Genomic DNA, 18,037 nt, shown 5'->3' with positions numbered 1-18,037 from the left:
GGCATCCTTGGGCATTTATTCCACCAACTAACATTTGATATTGCATGAACACTTACTTGGCGGCAAAAATTGGGTTTTTCTCGTTGGATCCCGTGGTGATCGGTGCAATAAATTTCGAAAATATTCGATCGCGTTGCTTCAAAAGACGTTTGTAAGATGGATCCAGGTGATAAATCATGGAACTATGCGTATGAATCCGAAAAATAGCAGCAATCGCCAGAAGATGCTGTAAAAGCCAATGAACGGAAAGAAACAAAACGATTCCCGTACCAATCACACAAAGCCACAAACTTTTCAGCTTCTCTGAATCGTTTCATTCTCACAACCAAAACAAAAACACAAACTTTTCAACGTAAAAAGATGGAAACCGTACGATTGGTGAAATGTAACTTCGGCTATGCTTTGCCGAGTTGTTTCATTCACCACCGAAACGACAAGTATTTTTGGGAAACGTTTGCCATGCGTTATGGTCAATGACACACTCAGACACACACACACACATACACATGTGATTGCTTAACAACCCTATAAGTTAGCATCAGCATACCACAGTGAATTTTATCAACCACCAAACGTTTTTGATTTATTCACATGTGTTAAGTACTATTTAGTTTTCTATCTGTGTTGTGGAGTTGAGTACTTTTCGCTTTTCGTTTTGTTCGTACTCACGAATGTAAACAAAACGAAACTAAACAGCGAGCTCGGCCAACGAGGGTTATGTTTCGTTTTGTATTGTTCCTATGGAAAATACGAAACGATTGGAAATTTTATTTAAAGTATTTTTACGTACTCTGGTAAAAGCGTTCAAAAGCCATGTTTTGGAGGTGTCTCAATTAATCACTGTAAACAATCCAACACATGGTCAAACTGTTCTGAGTACGCTTAGACTAAAAACTGTCAAACTTTCAAAAACAAAAGTCAAATCGTCGGTGTCATGCTTAAGTGTTCCATACGCCATTTGCCTGATTCGAGAAAAACTCAAGTTAATGTTTAAGGCCATACAGGATAAAAATGGTGCAATAATCCAATACTTTAAGAGCTCAGTTCTACGTAACTAAACTCAAAGAATATTTCAGTAGTTTATTTTAGTCAGATATCTGTGATACTCTAGAAGTTGTGGCAAATTTTTATAATTACAAAAAGTTGATGAATTGTTCCATGGAATCTTTTTTTCATGTTTTTGGCAGTTTGTGTCACATGGAACACGTTTTGTCACATTTCAACCAAAACACTTTTTATCAATCGTGTTCCACCTCCCTTATATGAAGTGCTACTGTGGAGTTTAAAAATCAGGACTTTAAATGAAACATTTATTTTTCTCATATAAATACAATAAGGACCATTATTATAGGTTTATTAAAACATTTATTTAAGGGATTTCCCCCACTTATCACTATTTTTTGTGGTAAAAATTTCGATCGGACAAAACGGATTGATATTTTGCATTTCTAAGGTAACATAAAGCATTTAAACGCGATTTTCTTATAATACAATTTTTGTAGTCGGTTAGCTTCAAGTCAAATGGACGTTTTTGCGTATATTTTTGTGGACTTACATCAAAATTTTGTCTTTAAACTATGGATTTTTTGTTTAAACGATTGATACATTCTCGTTTTCATATAACAATACGATATTCAACAATATTTGGATTTAGAAACTATTATTCTTCAGTTTTTAAACCAAGTCCTTTAAAACAATTTGTTCCATACGCCACACTTTTCCGTAACTTGGCAAAAATGGGCAATTTTTTGTTCCAAACGCTATCATTTTTGGTGCGGAACAATTCGTTTTTGTCTCTTTTTGTTCCATATGCCAAACGACATGGATATGGAACTAAAAAGTTCAAAGTTGTTTTGTTCCATAGGCCAGGTTTTATGGATATGGAACAAAACGACAAGATTTTTTGGGTCACAAAGCGGATATGGATCATACTGGCATCTGAATATCTCAGAAACTATAAGAGATAGAGAAAAACCGACCAAAAAATCTGAAATAGCATGGTTCAAAACCTTGTAAGGTACCTTTATCTCAAAATGTCAAAAATGGCGTATGGAACACTTAAGCATGACACCGACGAAATGACGCCTACCGACACTGCTTGTAGCCTAGTGCCCCTCGTATTTTGTAAAATATAATACGTAAGACATACATATTTGCTAATTCGGAGGTAAACTCATGAAGCGGAAGAATTGTAACGGTCGTCGTAATAGCTTGTTTGCACTTATAAAAATTAACCCATTGGGTTTAATAGATCCTGTGATTAATCTTCATACTGCGCTGTTTGCATATACCATTGAGAGGATTAATGTGGAAGTCCGATGATTTTTGTTTAAATAATTTGTATATCATTTAAATATGTATATGGGGAATTCCAAGTGAAATCGGACAGTTCGGAGAAAACTAATTTTTGATTTCAATTGTTTTTGGTTCAATTTATGCTCCTAGCCAACAGAACATTTTAGTATATTTTAAAATTATTTTTTGACCACCGGTACAGAGATATCGCCTATTGAAATTATCGCATTTTTAAAGAACTATGTTCAAATAAATACTCATAACTTCTTTAATATTGGTCCAAATGGGACCATCTTTTTTTGATTTGTTTGTTTTTTTATCAGCTATCGAAAGAAATATTTAAAAGAAAAATGCACAGTGGGCTTCAATGCAATTTTCGGGATTTAATATTTAAAATCAATTTTTAAACATGATTGCACCCTTCGATTTTTTCAAACAAATTATATGTTAAACTACGTTCAATTACAAAAATTTTAAGCCCTATATGATAATGGGATTCGGACGATTACTATTTTTTCTGATTTTTTTAAAATTTGTCAATACAATTTTTCCTTTATACCTTTGTCCAAAATTTATTATTTTATTAAAAAAGTTAAAAGTTTCATTTATAAATATTTGTTTTGATTTTATATTTATGAATTTATCTCAAACATCTTAAAAACTGCGTCGTTTTTCGATTTTGAAAATGCATCAGCGAAAATTCCATTTATGTCCACTGTGGATTTTTTTCTATTTTTTTATGATAAATATATAATACTAGCAAAATGCCCGCTACTTCGTATGCGGAAAGGATATAAAAAACAAATAAACAATATATATAATATATAATATGGAAATGACAAACACTGAAAATTTGGTCGCACTAATACCAATTTTAATCAATATTTACTTTTATCTTAGTACTGTACGTACCCCTTAAGTTCGATTTTCAAAAAGATCAGCCGTATCTCACCCTTACACATTAACAGCGAGATCAACGTTGCACACCAATACACACCAGAGGTCCGGAAAATGCCACTCGCTTTTAATGCATATTCGCGATTTCGTGCTTTTTTCATTGCTTGCTATTGCCATCTCTGTTTAATGCTATTGCTTGCTTTGCCTTTACTTTCATGAGTGTGTGCCAATTGCACACACACAACACACTGCAAGAGGTCGTTGCCTTTTTTTTGCACGCTGCCTTCGAAAAAGCACGTTGCATTACAAAAAGCAGTAGATATTTCTGGTCAAATTTACATGTTAATAAACATAAAAAACTAATGTTGAGACAATAAAAACAATTACTAGTTTAGTGTATCCTATTATTAAAGAAACTCAAAGAAAAAGCGAAATTTGGCAAATGTATTCATTTATTCAAACAGAAGATGGTACGATACTGTGTGGTGGCATGCAGTATTGTGCATACTGCATTTGCGAATCGTGTGAATACAAATGTAAAAGCAAGCAAGCATGCACTAAAGCAGTGAATCATTTTTTGGGGTGAATCTGCTTATTGCACATTCATATTTTTTATATGCAAGGCACTGCACTATTCGCTTTTGGGAAAAGGCAATAGAGTGTGCCTTTTATATGCATTTTGCGGACCTCTGATACACACCCTAACTCCAAAAAATAAAAATTCCAGCACTGTCCCTACACCCAAAAACAAATTGAGTACCATTAAGTAATTTTCGTAAACTTATGGTACGTATTTCGACGACATATCTCAGCCATACACGGACATTAATACAAAATAATTACAGTAAATTCCATAATAATTACAGTAATTCCAAATCTCAAGATTCCAGCTGTATCCGTTCGTCCAATTCCAAATTGTACCAAACTTAGTATCAAGTCGAACTCTTCGTACCCATAAGTAAGATTTTCCAAAACTACCTCAATCCTTCACTTTAGTAGTAATCTTACTTCCAAATTTCAGGATTCAAACTCTATCCGTTAAACCAAATAAAAATTTTACTAAATTTAGAACAGTTTAGAATTTTCGTACCAATTTTCAAAACTTCCTCAACGCAACAGGGCTACAATAATCATACTTTCAAATTGCAGGATTCCACCGCTATCCGTTCACCTACATACAAATTGTATTAAATTTAGTACCATAAGTTTGCTTTTTCAAAACAACCTGAATCCTACTCTTCGACTGTAATCGTAATTCCAAATTTCAGGATTCCAGCTCTATTAATTCACCCGAATCCAAAGGTACGAATTTCCAAAACTATCTCAATCCTACACCCCTACAGTAATCTTAATTCAAAACTTTAGGATTCCACCTCTATCCGTTCACCCAAATCCAAATTTATTACTGCTCGTAATCATAAATACGAACTTCCAAAACCATATCCTTATTTCAACGCCATTTCCCAACCTTGATTCCCATACCAAATTTGAAGATTCTGGCTTTATCCATTAAAAATATGCAATTGGTACCAAATTTAGAAACTTTTAGTACTTTTCGTACACTTATAGGTCGAGTTTCTAAATACCCTTTGGTACATCTTCCTAACTCTCCATCAATGACCACTCGTTCAAAATTTTAGAATTCTAGCTCTTCGCGTTTGCCTAATTCAATGGATTCCATATTTAGTACACTTTAGCACTTTTCGTACCTTTCTACGACGAATTTCCAAAAACCCCTTTACACAAAAACAAATTGTACCAAATTCTGTACAATTCGATTTTCCAAAACAACCTTAATTCTTCACTTCAACAGTAACCATAATTCCAAATAACAGGATTCCAGCGCTATCCGTGCACTCAAATCCAAGTTGTACCATTTGGTACCTTTCGTACCCATAAGTACGAATTTCAAAAACTACATCCATCTCAATCTTATCCTCCAACAGCAATCTGACCGAATTCCAGGAATCCAGCTCTATCCGTTCCCCCAAATCCAAATTGTACCATAGGTAGTACCACTTAGTAATTTTCGTACCCTTACTACCTCAGTCATACACTCCAATAGTTATCCTAATTTCAAATTTCAGGACTCAAACACTATCCGTCACCCAAATCCAAATTCTACCTCTATAGCCCACCGCGAACGGGTAGCAAATTCTAACTCTTTCCGTTTACTAAAATTCATACTTTAAATTAAAATAAATAAAATTAAAATCTTAAAATTCAGGATTCCAGTTCTATCCGTTCACCCAAATCCAAATTGTAATAAATTTAGTACCATTTAGTACTTTTCGTACACATAAATACGAATTTCCAAAATTTCCCCAATCCTATGCTCCAACAATAATCTCAATTTCAAATTTCAGGATTCCAGCTCTGTCCGTTCACTCGAATCCCTATTGTGCCAAATTTAGTACTTTTCGAACACATAAGTACGAATTTCCAAAACCACCCTCATATCTCAGTCCTACACTTCACAGTAATCTTAATTCCAAATTTCAGGTTTCCAGCTACATACATACGTTCACCCAAATCCAAATTGTACTAAATTTAGTACCATTTAGTACTTTTCGTACCCATAAGTACGAATTTTCAAAACTACCTCAATTCTACACCCCACCAGTAATCTCAATTCCAAATTTCGAGATTCCAACTATATCCGTTCACCCAAATCCCCATTGTCCCAAATTTAGTACTATTTAGTACTTTTCATTCACATAAGTAAGAATTTCCAAAACTTCCCCAGTCCTACACTCCAACAGTAATATCAATTCCAAATTTCAGGAATCCAGCTCTATCCGTTCACCCAAATCCAAATTGTACTAAATTTAGTACCATTTAGTACTTTTCGTACACTCAAGTTTCCAAAAACCCTTTGGTGCATCTTTCTTACTCTTCATCAGTGATCCTCAGTCCAAATTTGAGGAATCAAACTCTATCCGTTCACCCAAATCGAAACTGTACCAAATTTAGTGCTATTTAGTATTTTTCGTACCCTATGTACGAATTTCCAAAACTTCCACAATACTAAACTCCACCAGTAATCTCAGTTCCAAATTTCGAGATTCCAGAGCTATCCGTTCCCCAAATACCCATTATACAAAATTTAGTTCCATTTAGTACTTTCCGTACACATAAGTACTAATTTCCAAAACCACCCTCATATCTCAATCCTACACTTCAACAGTAATATTAATTCCAAATTTCAGGTTTCCAGCTCTTTCCGTTCATTCAAATCCAAATGGTAATATATTTAGTACCATTTAGTGCTTTTCGTACGCATAAGTACGAATTTTCAAAACTACCTCAATCCTACACCCCACCAGTAATCTCAATTCCAAATTTCGAGATTCCAGCTTTTATCCGTTCACCCAAATCCCCATTGTATCAAATTTAGTACCATTTAGTACTTTTACTACACATAAGTACGAATTTCCAAAAGTTCTTCAATCCTACACTCCAACAGTAATCTCAATTCTAAATATCAGGATTCCAGCTCTATCCGTTCACCCAAATCCCTATTGTACCAAATTTAGTACTATTTAGTACTTTTCGTACACATAAGCACGAATTTCCAAAACTACCCTCATATCTCAATCCTACACTACAACAGTAACCTTAATTCCGAATTTCAGGTTTCCAGCTCTTTACGTTCACCCAAATCTAAATTGTACTAAATTTAGTACCATTTAGTACTTTTCGTACACATGATTGGTAATTTTCCAAACCATTTCTTTTTAGCAGTACAACTTCCCAACCTTGATTTCCATACCAAATTCCTATATTCCTGGAGCCTATTATTGATTTCATTAATTATTTAGCGATTTCTTCAAATTACAGATTTTGAAATTGAATAGTTATGACTGTACATCTCCATATACGATAAAATTCTTAATTGCAAAGAAATCGTGGTAATATGCACAATTTTATTGCACTTTCATTGATTTGCAAATATTTAGTTATTACCAAAAAGTGAGGTCCATACAGTTTTTAGTTGTTGTTATTTCTGGCCGATTTCTGAATTTATTCCCCTAATGTTGTCTTCAACAGCAACTCATTTGTTCAACAAACCCAACATCTTATATTGAAAGAATTTTTGTTTTAATTTTAAATTGAAAATCAAAATTTTTACAAATGCATCGTTTGTAATCATCTTTTCTAACTGTATTTTAACGAATGAAAATCTTTTGTGCGACACCTGTTATGTGAAAACTAAATCAGGATCGGTTTGTATTTTTCACGTAATTGATGTTTATACCATAATCACCAACTGCGACATCTGTTGCAATGGAAGATAACAAATGTCTTGTCTTTCTATTTTTTAGTGGTTTACAATAACATAAGTGCGCCTAGAAGTAAACTACAAAATTTGAAATTATGTGTGGTCGTTTACGGTATCATGAAATTATAGCATTGTTAATTTGACACATGTCTTGCAGAGGGCCAACTAAGTGAATAAGTACGTAATAATAATGAAAAATAAGGATTTTTGTTGTTGTTATTTTTTGTGGTTCCAGAACGAATTTTCTAAAACCCGGCCTTATCTCGCACATTTGCATCAACAGTGACCCACTGGTAAAATTTCAAGCTCCTAGCTTTAGCCGTTTTGGCTGGGCGTTGATGATGAATCAGTCAGTCAGACAATCACTTATCACCAAGCTCATTTATATATATAGATAGTGATAAATATGTACTCTTAGCTTCAAAAATACAGGAAATACAAATTTTGGACAAAGGTATTAAGGAAAAATTGTATTGACAAATTTTAAAAAATTCAGAAAAAATAGTAATCGTCCGAATCCCATTACCACATAGGGCTTAAAATTTTTGTAATTGAACGTAGTTTAACATATAATTTGTTTGAAAAAATCGAAGGGTGCAATCATGTTTAAAAATTGATTTTAAATATTAAATCCCGAAAATTGCATTGAAGCCCACTGTGCAATTTTCTTTTATATATTTCTTTCGATAGCTGATAAAAAAACAAACAAATCAAAAAAAAGATGGTCCCATTTGGACAAATATTAAAGAAATTATGAGTATTTCTTTGCATGTAGTTTTTACAGAATTTGACTTTTTCAAGGCGCGATATCTCTGGAACCGTTAGTCAAAAAAATTTGAAAATATACTAAAATGTTTTGTTAATCAGCAGCATCACCACAGCAAAAAATAAAGCAAATCAAAAACCTCATCTTGAAAAAGTGTCCGATTTCACTCAGAAATCCCCATATATTATTTTTATTTATTAACTTTATCGAAGAAAATGTGTGAAACCATAATTCTTTCGACATATTTTTATATTTATTTATTTTATTTATTTTATTTATTTATTTATGAATACCTGCACAACAAGACAAAAATCTTATAATTACAGTACAGGTTTGGTTTTTATGAATTATCCATTTAAAAATTTAAATACAAAATGAAATAAAAGAGGAAGAGTTACAATGATAAAAAATAGAATTATTACAATAATAAAAGAGAATAATATAAAGCAATTTATTAGAAATAAATAAAGGAAAATTATTGATTATTTGATTCAGTTGTATATAATTTGAAAATATGCTTTTTAAAGATAAACGCGTTGCTGATCGTTTGAACTTCATGGGGAAGAGAGTTCCAAAGACGTATGGAATTTATAAAAAAGTGTCTATCAGATAATAGATTTCGTTGTTTTAATGGAATTAAGATTATGCCTCTCTCAGATCGTGTGAATTTTATTCTTTTAAAAAGATGTTCTGGTTTTTTTACTTCAATAATTTTGTGAAGAAATATTAACGATCTTATCTTGAGAAGATGATTAAAACTAACACCGTAAAGAGTTTTAGTAAGGTGAGAAATGTGCTGGTTTCGTTTCAATCCATAAACATAGCGTATAATATTATTGAAGGCTACGTTCAATTTTCGCAGGCTGGATGAATCGCAGCTAGCGAAAAGTTCGCATCCATAAATTAACCCGGGAATTAGGAAACTCTTCGCCAGAAGTATGCGGATATTGATTGGTGTGAACGACTGTGTAACCCATAAAGCTCGCAGTTTAGCATACGTTTGCCCGACAACAGCATTCACGTGGTTGGACCAACTTAAAGTATTGTTGAATACTACTCCTAAATTCTTGGCATTAGGAACAATATCAATGTTCTGATTATTAATAACAATATTAAGGTTTGGCAAGGAAAAATTTTTATTTTTATGTATGACGAGGCACTTTGATTTTTGAGGATTTAATAAAAGACCGTTTCCTGTAGCCCATCTGTACACACTGGAAAGATCTTCATTAAGTTTACTTATGCATTCGCCAACTCTATCAACAGACCCACTTGCATAGACTTGAACATCATCAGCATACATAACGACGTTGCTATTGACAATTTGGGTTGGTAGATCATTAGCGTATAGTGAGAAAAGTAAAGGCCCATTGATTGATCCTTGGGGAACACCCTTCGGAACTACCAAAGGCATGGATTTAACGTTGCCTATGCAAACGGACTGCAAGCGGTCACTTAAGTATGTCCTAATTAAATTTACGGCTGTGGAGGAGAATCCAAATCATTTTCATCATTTATATACAAAATGTATATGCAAAGTGACTACTCATATGTAAAATAACATATCGTGTAAAGTTCCCATAAGTTCCTTCCTTTTATGTCATTCATTCTCTGCAAAACAATGTTTTACTTGTTTATGTACATATGTACAGTGTTGGTCACAGAATTAGCACACCCCGTTGGGGCAAAATGATTTCAGTCGGCTAAGAGTTTTGATAGGTCAAATTGAAATATTTTCGTAAACAAAATCCTTTTCTATAATGTATTTAACATATTTAATGATATAAGTGGATAGTATTATCAGTGGTTTTTTGAAAATAAAAGTTTTGTGAAGACGCCCAAATTATCAAGGGGACATATAATTAGCACACCCTTAGATTTTTAATTTAGTTCAATTAATATACAAAAAATAATTTATATTGAAGTTAATTCATATTCAAAACGTATTGAACAAATCATTTTTTGAAAGAAAAAATAATTTATCACCCCGGAATCTCAAAATATATCCCAATAGCGGACCATTTTTCGTAATGAACACTTAAACGTCAGAAAGTCGCCGAAACTTTAAAAACAAATGTACAATAGGATCTGAAATTATTGGAATTGTTAACCGATTACCGAAATTTAAATATAAAGTACAAAAACTTTTCAAAAAGTGTTTAAGGTCGATGATTCATTCAAGAAAATTTTCGATTTGTATGGGGTTTATAGAAAAAAGATCAATAAAATGCACACTTATGTGAAGAAGGATCGACTTATAACACCATTTGTAATTCAAAATTACACGTCTGAATAACACCAAGGACCTATCATTACAAAACAGCCAACCAAGCACTAGATGAACACGTAGCACATGGGTATGTTTAATGGTATAACCCCTTTCTGACCATAAAGGATTTTGAGGTTTGCTGAAATTGGTTAAAATCCCTGAAAGTAGGCATATACTCTTCAAGATAAATGTTTTCTGGATTATTGATTTTAAATTTAATCGGTTTAAGCTCCGGGAAACATATGTTCTTGCGGTCTCACTAGACTATCTCCCATTTGCCTTTTGTTTAGAAAATTATTGAAATTTGCGTAGGTACCATAGAGATGAACACAGGTTTATCGTGGCATACACCACAGCATATCGGTAAAATTCAGTCCAGATGGATAAGTATTTATAAAATCAATAGCTCAAAGCATCATATTCCAGTTTTTTAATGAAAATTTTTGTGTCAAACGGACTTTGCAGATGCAAACTGCTGGTGGGTACATCCCACTATTCGCAAAATGTACAAAGATGAACAAGAATATGATGTTTTATTTGATGTTTCTATGAACTACTTGCCTCAATGAACTTGTTTACATGTGAGAAAATCAATAAAAAACACTAAAAAAATTAAATTTCCATCAGTCCTTGGGACCCAAGGTGTACCCCATATAACTACCTTCTGACACTGAAATTTCGGAGACTGGTGGAGAGTATAACTAGCAGACTGGAACTTATTCCCAAACGAAAGGGATTTAAAACTGAATATGGACTAAAATATTGAAACTATTCACAATATTAGTGATTCTTTTAAGGTGTGCTAATTACGTGTCCAGTGAATTTAGGAAATTTTTTACATTTTTGGAGGTTATTCAAATTGACAGTTATGATTCAGTTTCTGTATTACGTTGTATTCTTTAAGCATACTACTGAGAATATATTAGTACAAATACTTTATTAAATACAACTACTTTTGATGGTATTTTTAGGCAAAATAAATGTTGGTAGTGGGGTGTGCTAATTGTGTGACCAACACTGTATATTAAAACGCAAAATCTAACGGACAACCCATAGAAACTGTTAGGCCTGTTCGATAACTTCGCAAATAAAAAGTATTTGCAAGTACTTCTCATTTCTCTTTTATTGAACAAGTTTGTCATCGAACAGCATTTTGTAAAAGTTTGTACAAATTTGTACAAACTTTTGAGTTATCGTACAGACCTGATGTAACTTTTTGGGTAGAGTTTATGTGAAGTTATGCCGGATTAAAAAAAAAAGTTGACCGGATTAAAGAATTAAATTCTCACGAAGGAGGTTAGCCCGGAAAAAAGCTATAATATAAATGGGATATTAAAACATACGAAACACATCAAAACAGTTGATTAAAATTGAAATTATATCCAAAATCGTTAAATGGTTATTGAACCCTGGACACTCATGTTCTATTTTTCACTCAGTTGACACTTCCATGGTATCTTCCAAAAATATTGAAATTCATTGATACCATGCATTTGTTCTTCATTCGAAAACGTACATACATACATTGTGGAATGTAATGATTTATGATCGATATAATTGTTGTTGTTATTTTGTTATATACGTATAAATGTTGCGGAATATGTACATACAGAGGTACATATGTATGTATGTTTTTTACACATATGTACATACATACATATGTATACATTAGTATGTACGTGAGATTATATCTCATTCACTTACTAAATTAAATTAAATATAAAAACGACGAGTTTGTTTATAAATATGTATGTTTGTATGTCTGTTGGTCGGTCGGTCGGTCGATTGCTCGGAATCCACAAAAGAAATTGGGAAATTCTTTCAAATTGAACTTTGTGCGTGTTTTTCTTTTGATTTTTTTTGGTTCGATCGATCGATTGTTCTTTTGCTCGTCACTCTGCGTCGGCGGCTGGACGGACTTTCGAATTATTGCTACACGTTAGATGATGCATCTTTTTTACGAGAAGTCCACTATTCTGCTATTAGAGCACTGTGATGGTTTTTCACTCTTATGAAGTTCATTTGATTTCATTACGAATGAGACTGTCACCAATAAGTTTCGCGCCACACTTTACGATGGTCAATTTCGGTATTCAAAACGCGATGTCAAAGGATTGACAATAGGAAAAACTCTCTCTGTAATTACTATTGTTGGGTGTTATGTAAGTACATACATAAGTATAACAAATTAAACGCGGCGGCGTTACGATCGGAAAATTGTACTTTTATATATTAACGCTCGAAACATCTGAATTGGACTAAAAAGTGAAAAAGTTTCGAAAAGAACAAAAACAACGAAAACAGATGAAGTCTCAATGGGAGCAATGAGGCAAGAGTGAGAAATTCTTCCTCATTTTCCCACCTCCTTACCCAATTTTCCCAAAGAGCATCAGAGGCGAAACGATTGAATACAATAACAACAATTGACTTTATCGGGTAATTTTGAATTGGATTTGTTTACATTTTCGATATTGTATTGTTTTTGGTGGTTCTATGGCGCTGATACATTTATTTGTATTGTTGCTGTTGCTGCTTTATTTTGGAATAGCAACCAAACAAAACATATAGGAATTGCTAGGGAATCGTGCTAAAAGTGTAATCTAAATACAGTTTGACAACAAATGTATTGCACAGGCCAACATTGTAAAAAATGCACATTAATTGTTCGTTTATGGCAACAAATTATGTAAAAACTATACGGGTTTTATGCAAATCTCTGGCTACTGGTCGCCAAAACAATATTCCGTTAAAGTAGGTATGCAGAGTTTATTTCCGATTTATAAAAATACGGTCAAAAATAAGAATTAACTACTATTTGGGGGGCAAAAATTACCAAATCGATTGCTTCTTGGAGAATTACCAAAGGTGTGTTCCTTAATGAGTTTGGACATTCATTGGGGCATTAATGAGCTTTGTTAGACCAAAAATTAAGGCTCGGCATGTTGCACTCTAAGGGTATTAAATCTTGATCTTCGTTGGAGGACCATTTTCGAGTTTTTTCTTAAACTGGACCCTAACAAATTATATGCTTGATATCAGGATTTTGGCCCGAGGTATTTATCAGTTTAGTGTTGTTATATTACATTAGCAACTTACACAAATAAGATTAATATGTCATGATCTGGCCTTTGGAATGGTGGTAGTTGAACGTGTTTGAGCTTTTTGGGCCCGTTTTACCGACTTTCAGAATAATGACTATTAAATACATATTTCCTAATGATGTCAGTGGGGATGTCTTCCCAATCATTATTATGTCCGTGAACCCGATTTTGCATACCTTTTTGCTTGGTAAAAAATATAGTACCCAAAAATTCGGTATTCCAGTTTTTCTAGAAGATGTATAATTTCTATATTTGATGGGTTTTATTAGATTTGGTACACTTTTTGGGATTTACTATGATAGCAGAGTATAATATCTATCCATTTAGTAAAAATTAAGTCATTCCAATAGTATTGGGAGAGGAAATCGAGCTCTGTATGTATTCAAAGTCAAAATCGGACTGTTTTGCATTGGTCCATTATCCGACAATACATATTGAGTCAAATATTCATTCTTTGCATACTTGTCTGTGGCCGATTCGTCATAGTTTATTGTTAATATGGTCTCATACATTTTTTACATATCTGAAGACCCTCCATGATGACTTTCCCATTGCAATACATTTATTGTCACCCCCAAATAGCAGTTAATTCTTATTTTTGACCGTATTTTTATAAATCGCAAATAAAGTTTACATATTTAAATGGAATATTGTATTTGGGAAAAATTAATATGAAATTTTTTACAAATTTGGTCTTTGCAATACATTTGTTGTCAAACTGTATGTATTTATGTATGTATATGTATGATGTTAATACGTACATTGTGACTGAGGAATCATAGTTTCGAGTTTCTGTAAAAAGGAATATTAGGTAAATAATAGAGGTTTGTGGATTGGACATCTTATATTCTCAACGCATTAAATAGGTATAAAGCTCATAAAAACCAAACTTTTTTATTACTTCAAATCGGGATTTGAAACATTCATAGAGAATTGTAGGTATAGGTCTACATTTTGCTATAGTCGCCGTAGAACAGTAACTCCCGATGTTCGGTATTTTTAAGCTTTTAGCCACGCTATTTAACTGAAATGGTTAAAATTTGGTATTTAGTCTCCCTTGGGCGGTCTAAAACATTCCCATCGATAATGACCACTTTCTGATTTTGCCCTCAAAGAACGGTTCCTTTCGATGTTCACTATTTTAAAGCTTTTAGCCACATTGGTCTCCCTGGCGGCAGTAGTCGTTGTGTGAAACACGCTTTCATGGTTACCAGTAGATAGCCCAGTGACCGGTTAACACCGCAATTAATCTTGCCAGGTTCCGTCAATTTTGGCTAATCTGTAACTTTGTACTAACTATAACATGTCAAAGCTCAGGATTTATTTTGGTCCCTCTCTCAGTGGGAGCTGCCTTTAACACCCGACATGTGCCGCGCGTTTGCCCATAAGAACGATGAAAACTTAGGTTTGGGCGACGAATTAGTAACCCTCCCCTAGAAAACAGCATCCTACTATGAAAAAACAAAGAAAAGAAAACAGGCCCCTCTAAAGCTGACGACCCCCTCAAACGTTTTAAGGACCATGGTCTGCAAATCTGCACCTGGAATGTTCGCACTCTTTATAGAGAAGGTGTAGTTTACGCATTGACAGATGTACTTGAAAAGTAAAAGGCCGACAGTACTGTCATACCGGAAATACGATGGATTTGGAAAGGCGTCACAACAACACTGTATTATAGCTGTCATGACATAAAGGATGAGTTTGGTGACGGATTTGTAGTTGGTCGGATGTTAAAACATTTAGTCTCCAGTTTCACCCTAGTGAGTGAAAGACTTGCTGCAATACGGATAAAAACAAAATTCTTCAATATAAGCTTTATTTGCGCTCATGCTCCCACTGAAGACAGGTGCGAACAGACGAAAGATATATTTTACTAGCGCTTCGAAGAAACACATCACCGTTGCCCTGCCCATGGCATTAAAATTATTCTAGGCGATTTTAATGCCAAAGTTCGAAAATTCAGTCTCCACAGTAAAACATCCGACAATGAAATTAGGCTGAAACACTTCGCAGCGGCAAAAAACATGGTAGTTATCAGTATCAAATTTAAACATGTCGACACTCATAAGGGCACTTGGCTGTCTCCAGATCAAAAAAAAAACAAGAAATCAAATTGATCACGTTGTGATAGATGGAAGACATTCATCGAGCGTGTTGGATGTACATTCGTTCGGAGGAGCAAACATGGACTCGGACCACCACCTTCTTGCAGCAAAGGTACGTTCCCGGTTAAACGTAGCAAATAAAATACGAACAGGCACAACACGAAATTTGGATATCGGTAAGCTGCAATCACAACAGATACCCACAGCAACAGCATATTCCACCCGTTCTGATAAAATGTGTGTTCGTTTACTCTAAATTTGTACAAATTGTTACTGGATGTTGTTCGTTTACTCTACAGTAAAATGCAAAAGAGCTTAGTGGATTACAAGAAGTTACTGGAGTTGTACAAATTTTTACAAATTGTTGAGTAAACGAACACACCTAAAATAACACTACAGTAACAAAGTATGGCCCACTCAACTAGCCCAAATGCTTAATCAAACCATTCTTCTTCGTCCCGATAACATATCGGCACAGCAAACAGTTGCCAAAGAACTGATGACTTGAGGTACGCATTTATTCCATCTGCTGCAATAGCATATCTGGATGTGTTTGCCTGTAATGTAAACGTGAATTGCTTCTTAAATCCTTCAAGAATCGATCTAAAGCTTCTACGTTCGTCCCAGATAACTTCTATTTAATATTGCATGTGTGCCTCTCATTCAAATGAATGCCCAGTTGCAACTTTAGGGCCGACTGTGATATGTTGCCTTCTAATTTAAACACATGATTTTCAATAAGATCAAAGCATAATAATATCTTGCATTTCCATTGATTTGCAGCATATTTAAGAAAGTGGGTGGGGTCGGGTCTTATGCCTAAAATATGTTCCCAGGGTCGGGGAAACGAGCACGTTCGTAAGCCACAGGGGATAACCCCTCCTCCGAAATTCATCAATATGTATAGCCAATTTCCACCAAGGGCTATCGCTGTACATCATCTGAAATGTACATGGAAATCGGTTTGGAAGTTTTGGAGATATGACATATTTAAAAGAAAGTGGGCGTGGTCGGGTCTTAAGAACACTAATAATTGCCTCGGGTCGGAGAGAGAGAGAGCGTTTAGGCATCGTCGACGTTTTCTACGTACGCTAAAGAATAGCTTGTTTTTGAGTCACTCCATTGCCTCCACTCCAGCCTCTTTTATCGAGATAACCAAACTTATGCTGTAACTGTGGTTCAGTAGTGATTACGGATCCATAATATATTGGAACATCCTTGTTGATCTTCACCAGACCTTGCAGTAGTTTAGGGTAGTTGCAATCTATCTTGGGCAACTAACCCTGGTCTTATTGGGATTTCTTGGGCTAGGTTCAGCTGCAGGCTGTCGCTTATCGTTACAATGCATTTTTCCAACAATCCCTTTGAGAACTCGCCCACGCATTTGATTACCCTGTTACCACGATGCACCTCACTAGAGTCGAAAGTAGAAGATGCACAGTTCCAGAACTTGTTCAGACAACTTAGTTTCTAATATGCCCCATTCTGCAGCAGTGGTGATAGGGAACAGCTTTCTCCTTCACGACTTCATTGAAGAAACGTTTTATTGTTGAAGAGGCCATGATGTTATGCTTTAGTATTTTCCTCTTAGCTGGCTTATTGTCCTCTGTCCGGGAGCGTTCTCGTTTGGAGGAAAGTGAACGATCATCGTTTTAAGAGGTTTTGGCTTTCTCGTATTCCACAACGATTTTTGTTTTGCCGAGAATAAAGTTTGCCTTTCGATTGTCGGATGGCCTTTTTTGTTGGCTTGCCTAGGTTAACCATTCTCATTGATGGTCGGAGTTGCTGTCTCTGTAATTTATTGATGAAGTGTGTCAGAACTGACTGCACTTAGTTGCCTACCAGCTCCTGGCTAGATGTTGCCAGACTGCAACCAAGGGCTTTCGTTTTAGTTGAGGGGGAATTCCTAGTGACCAGACTTCTTTAGACACTTGTGAACAGTGAAATAATCAGTCCACCTCCTGGCCTCGTGACGATCCCTCCTCCTTTTGCTTGAGACCGTCTTTGGCGGAGATATAATCCTTATTCAAACCTTGGGCCTAATTACGTGATTCGATTCGATCGAGTATTTGCTCGTGAAAAAGATTTCGACACGATAAAAAAGCGGCATGACGAGATTCGACTATAGGGAATATTATGAAGGTAGATGTAAAAAATGGTGTTTGTTTGAAAGCAAGAACTATAAAAACAAAATTATGAATGAAAAATGTAAATGTTTGTTTAACAATGCATTGAATAATAATTTCTGAATGAAGTTGTGCTAAGAAAAAAAGAAAATGATTAATTCTTGCAAAATCTTTTTGACATTGTAGTAACAGATTG

At 34.4% G+C, this 18,037-nt stretch overlaps 1 protein-coding gene across 1 annotated transcript in view; it reads right to left on the bottom strand.

Annotated features, from left to right (window-relative positions):
• The window catches only part of LOC141399556 (G-protein coupled receptor moody), a 56,503-nt gene extending 43,725 nt beyond the window's left edge, over nt 1-12,778 (bottom strand). Inside the window, exon 1 of the mRNA XM_073978538.1 lies at nt 12,214-12,778. The gene's annotated coding sequence lies outside the window, so the exon portion shown is untranslated. The remainder of the gene's footprint in view (nt 1-12,213) is intronic.
• Between the last annotated feature and the right edge of the window lie 5,259 nt (nt 12,779-18,037).

This window comes from Musca autumnalis, unplaced genomic scaffold (genome assembly GCF_047663935.1).
Source record: "Musca autumnalis isolate F117 unplaced genomic scaffold, ASM4766393v1 scaffold_3, whole genome shotgun sequence".
NCBI classification, from domain to species: domain Eukaryota; kingdom Metazoa; phylum Arthropoda; class Insecta; order Diptera; family Muscidae; genus Musca; species Musca autumnalis.
This window is presented reverse-complemented; position numbering and strand designations above follow the sequence as displayed.